The sequence below is a fragment of the Poecilia formosa genome, unplaced genomic scaffold, assembly GCF_000485575.1.
Source record: "Poecilia formosa unplaced genomic scaffold, Poecilia_formosa-5.1.2 Scaffold1416, whole genome shotgun sequence".
NCBI lineage: Eukaryota > Metazoa > Chordata > Actinopteri > Cyprinodontiformes > Poeciliidae > Poecilia > Poecilia formosa.
The window spans coordinates 4,431-10,065 of NW_006801355.1; the positions used below are offsets into that span (position 1 = coordinate 4,431).

The 5,635-nt window shown below is 39.3% G+C and overlaps 1 long non-coding RNA gene across 1 annotated transcript; it reads left to right on the top strand.

Annotated features, from left to right (window-relative positions):
* Window positions 1-4,582: 4,582 nt before the first annotated feature.
* LOC107835282 (uncharacterized) lies at window positions 4,583-5,429 on the top strand. The gene is made up of 2 exons (XR_001661095.1): window positions 4,583-4,708; window positions 5,359-5,429. It is a non-coding gene; the product is annotated as an uncharacterized LOC107835282 (long non-coding RNA).
* The last annotated feature ends 206 nt before the right edge of the window (window positions 5,430-5,635 follow it).

Here is a 5,635-nt window from a genome sequence, read left to right on the forward strand (position 1 = left end):
TACTCTTCAATAGGCTAGTTTTTCCTTTCACTCAACTTTTTTGATAAAGCCTTCTAATTTTCCCTAGCTTTTAAGCCAGAGTCAACAAAATTACTCAAATAAATTGCTTCAAAGAAAGCCATCCGTGTGTGACAGACTGGACTGGAGACGCAGCAGTGATGTCCTCAGTAAGAAGGAACAGAGCAAATTGTACTTCTTGAGGAAGCTAAGATCCTTTCAAGGTTTGTTGCAAGATGCTGCAGGTCTTTAAGTCTTTTGTTGAGAACGTTATCTCTTCTGCCGTCATCTGTTGGGGAGCCAGGAACCTAAAAAGGCTCGACAACCTGATCAGGAAGGTTAGTTGTGTTCTGGGGACGACAGTGGAACCTCTGGGGATGATGATGATGATGATGGTGATGATGATGATGATGATGATGATGATGATGATGATGATGATGATGATGATGATGATGCAAAGGATTCTTCATAAAATCAATAAGATTATGGACAACCCTGACCATCCTCTTCATGAGACTGTTTTGGGACAACAGAGTGTCTTCAGTCAGAGGATTTGTCAGATTTTCTGTAATACAGACTGCTACAAGAGACCTTTCCTGCCAACAGCCAGCACCACAAGAACTGTCTGAAGTATCTGAATTAATATGAGTTGCAACAACATTTAATTTCCCATTTTGGGATCTGTAAAGTCATTTTTTAAAATTGAACTGACATGAATCGAGACTGTCTTTTCCACTTCTGGTGAGACTGTTGCCAAAGAAACGTGGAGGCGACAAAAGCAGAAGTGACTGTGGTAAAGGAGAAACAATCAAGGTGGCAGACTAAACCTGACTTTATCAGCAACACAATGAGGAAGAGTTACAAAATATCAAAAATGGCCATTCCTCCTTAGAAATCCTTAGGAGTAGATAGACCTTAATGTTTTAATGGACACTTAACACTTAAAATTGCAACTCTTTGCTGCACGTCTTTAACAGTGTGTTTGGATTATTTTTTCTTACAATCCTGCTTGCCAAATGGTGGTGAGACAAACTCAAAAACCATCCTTTTTGTGACATAGGATGCATTCACACTCCGGCTGAAGTGACCCAATTCCGATTTTTTTTTACGTAATGTGACCTGCACCCGTCTTTTCGTAATAGTCTGAACAGCACAGGTCGGATTCTTTTTGAATGCGACCCATATCCTATATGTATCCGATCAGATACCCGACGTCCAGGTCGCATTCTTCCGAACTGAACCTCACTGATACTCGACAAATCTCACTATTCTGCATCCTGATACATGCAAGCGGGAAGAAAAACAACAACCATGATGAACTTTAATGAGGAATAAGTTGTTAATATGCTGTTCCAGTCAGACGACAACTTCAAATTGTTGTGTTCTGTGTCTCCTGTGTACCGTATTTTCCGCACTATAAGGCGCACCTTCAATGAATGGCGTATTTTAAAACTTTTTTCATATAAAAGGCGAATAGATTAGACGCTTCAGTTAGGGTTGCCACCCGTCCCGTCTACAAATATGCATCTGTGATAATAAAGAGGAAGTTCCCGAGTACTTTATATAGTAGGCTACCCCAGTCATTGTTTCACTCACGGTGTTGGTGTTGCGATATTGTGCCCAACTGCTTTCTGGGTAACACAGACCAACCGACAAGCTGCCCACGTAGTCTCTGTCTCTCTTCCCCCGCCGACTCCGGTCGAGGAGGAGAGCCTTCCGCGACTGGGCCGGGGCGTGGCCGGACGATGGTCACCCTTCTCCATTCGCGCACAACATGTTCGTGGAGAACGTGGTGCTAAATGACCTGCAGACGACCTGATTATAGACAGTCAGATAGGTCAGTCAAACTTTATTAACAAACCAGCGTTCTGACAACTTCACAGCTCAGCTTCACAATGTTGGTATTTAACTAAAGATGCTACGAGTTACTGCCCAACATGCTGAAAATATGTTTTTCCTGAATGTTAAGGAATCAGATATGTATTTTCTATTACACTTTTGGATAATTTCTCTTTTGTCTTTGGCTTTAGCCTGTGTGCTAGGACGTCTCAGAGGTCACTGGAGTTCTCCCAGTTTGACCAGCAGACTGAAGCCCTGCCTGTGGCTAGTGTTCCCAGTATAATAAATAAATTTGTGTTTTATTGCACACTTTTATTCTGTCGCTTTTTGTATTTTTTAAATATCTCAATCTGAAGTATTAGTGTATTAAGACAGCTTATGTAATGAAATAAAAATAATTTACTCTGTTGGAATATTTTCACTCTTTGCCTTTGCTGTCCATAGCAGAGATGACTTATCATCCTGTAATATTATTATTTTTTTTTTTTAAAGTAAGAAAAAATATGTAGCTAATGTTTGATAACGACTGACTTATCAAAATGTATTGTCTTTACAATAAAATACCAAAGGAAATTAATATTTTTTCTTGTCTTGAAAAGCTAAATGTACATTAAATTATGAAATTATGTAAATATGTTCTTGAATAAAACACTGTAAAAGTGTGTGTCTGTTCATCACTATCAATATGAAAACTATTCATCAGAATCATTTCTATCAAATAAAAACATTGTGCTCTCTATTCACAAATCCCCCGAAACAATTAAATAATCACATCAAAAGTTAGAAACGTTGTCTTTAGTGCTTTCTTTGATTACCAAATACATTTTAGTGTGTGTGAGAAAATGTGTCAATGACGGGTATTAACTTAAAATACTTTGTAGAACGGCACTTTGTGAAGTTCAGTCCATTTACCTGTATTAGCTTATTGGGAGATTAGCCACATTCAATATGGCGGACGTTGTGTCGTATCGCAGCAACGGGCTGACCCGCCCCATGAGGCGTCTACATAATCATATCTATGGTTGGCAGAACAGTGAGAATGCTGACGCTATTGCGCCCTCTACTGCGCATGCGGGACACTTTCAGATTGTAGAACACAAACAGTTTGCATATGTTTGGAAGTGTGAACAGCCCCGGCAAAAAAACCCCGATTTGACAAGAAATTGGAATTGGGTCATTTCAGGCTGCAGTGTGAATGCAGCCATAGTTCCAGTTGTTTTAAACTGTTTATTTGTGGAGTACAGAGGTTTTGATGAGAAGCCACTGTAAAAATTACTCTCTGTGACTGTTAATATGATTAGCACCAGTACTTTCCTCTCCCGCTTTTGGATAGGCTTTGTCTATCTTTGCTTAAAACAAAGATAGACAAACTTATTTATTGCCTCTTTCTGTGCCTGTACATACACAGTATTTTTTCCTACCATTTTGCACTGCATTCTTTTTTGATAATTTAACAATACATAAGATGTATCCCATGTTGCATCCCATGGTTTTACACTCGGTCATTTAAAGTGATCAGATACTGTATTTTCAGGCACAGTTCCTTTTTCATATATGGTAGGTTGGTTTGGGCTGCTTTTTACCCTCTAAATATAAAATTGTCATATAAAAAAATATTGTGGCATGATGATTTAAAAAGAATTGTTTATTGTAGAAAAAGGTAAATTAACATCTGAAGTGGGCTGCACAGTGGCACAGTTGGTAGAGCTGTTGCCCTGCAGCAAGAAGGTTCTGGGTTCAATTCCCACCCCAGTCTTTCTGCATGGAGTTTTCATGTTCTCCCTGTGCATGCACAATCCAAAAACATGACTGTCAGGTTAATTGGCCTGTGTGTGTGTGTGTGTGTGTGTGTGTATGCGCATGGTTGTTTGTCCTGTGTGTTGCCCTGCGACAGACTGGCGACCTGTCCAGGATGACCCCACCTTTCGCCCAGAACATTAGCTGGAGATAGGCTCCAGCACCCCTCCCAACCCCACCAAGGGACAAGGGTGTAAAGAAAATGGATGGATGAACATCTAAAGCTGTTTTCGCACTGCAAGGAACAGCACAGCGGCCAAGCAGTTCTGCTTAGAATCAGCAGCTGATTGGCCACTGGTTGTTATGGAGTCAGACGTTGATTTTCCGTTGACAGCTGGCTCTCACTAAACTGTATTTTTTCACTCTTTTCAATATTTTTATTATTAGTTTTAATTAGCAATGGATTCCTCTCAATATAGTGCAATCACCTGGTCTAATGATGAGGCCTAAGCTTACTCGCTGATCAACGAGTACAGAATGAACTAGATCGGTCAACGAGGAAAGAGAAAGTTATTCGCCGCATCTCTGAGGAAAAGGCTTCGGCCGCTACATCGAAACCATTGTTTAGTTTCAAAAATAATGCTTCGATGGCTCCCTCAGTGTATATGCAAACACAACAGGGCTGCACTACGGGTGGAACCGTTCCGTTCCGTTCCTTGCAGTGCGAAAACGGCTTAAGGGATGAATCTGTGACGGTTTTTCTCATGGACTTTACTGGCTGAGTTCTATAAACACAATTTGTTTCGAAAGCAGTGACATTTGCAAAACAAAATGTAATAAATGTTGTTACAACTGTGATGGTTACACTCAGAACTAAAGAATCAAAACAACCAATCTCCATGGAAACGAGAACCATCACAGGTTTGACAGATCTGTCAAAATGCTTCTGCACACAAATATAAAGTCTGTAATTGGCCTAATAACACGACTGAATGACTTTTTGAAAAATAATACCGAGTTGAATGTTTATGTAGCTATAATCTTTTGAATAATGTTACCATAGAAACCATAAGAGCATCTGCCAAAAGTAAATATTTGGACAAAGATAAATCTGCGGAGGTCCCTCAAAGAGACTGTAAGTAAAGGTTTATTTATTTGTCACATATATATGTAATAACTCATACTGATGTTTAATAATTCATTTGGCAAAATATGTAGAACTATACCATAAATGTGCTAAGAAAATTAAGGAATATAATTAATTTTGGTAATTAGAACGAACCTAATTGCTGCTAACCTAAAGCAGGAAATTAAGACTGTTTTAAAGTTGCATGGTGAGAAATAAGGTTGTGTCTTATATGGTGTATAAATATCTGGTTTCAACTATTCCAGAAACTGTTGCCATTGCTGTGAAAACAATGTCATTTCACATTTATTTTACGTATTATTTTCCTGACCCTTTTTTCGTTGTGTATTTTGGTTAAGTGAGTCTCCGTGTGTTTTATCAGGTTCATCTGTTCCTCGTTCCTTGATTTTTCCCTTGTGTGTATTTAAGTTGACCTGTGCCTGTATTGCTTTTCTACTTGTGCTTTAGTGTTTGCTTTTTGTGTTCCACTGAGCTGCTGTTGTGCCCTGTTGGTGGCTGTTATTTTCAAGTGTATTTTTGGGCTTTTGTCCATGTTAAAGAAGCACTCTCACCTCACTCTGGCCTCCACTGCTATGTTTCCTCATCAAAAACCCGTACCCTTACGTCGATTATCAACGATGTGTGTTTGTTTTACGCAGGAAAGGAAATGGAGAAACTCCAACTGGAAGAGAAGTCTGGTGCTAGCAACACTGTGACATCACTGGAAGAGGTTAGTAATTAAAACATGTGGGAAATTGACGGTTACTTTCTTGTTTTTAATAGTCTTTCTACATTTGGTTTGAATGTTCTTGCTGTGTATGCATGGGCTTTCTCTGGGTACCCTGGCTTCATGCCACACTTCAAAAATATGACATTTATTTTCATATTGTAGGCTTCAGACCTTCCAAGATCTGAAACCTTTACAGTCCAAAGAAC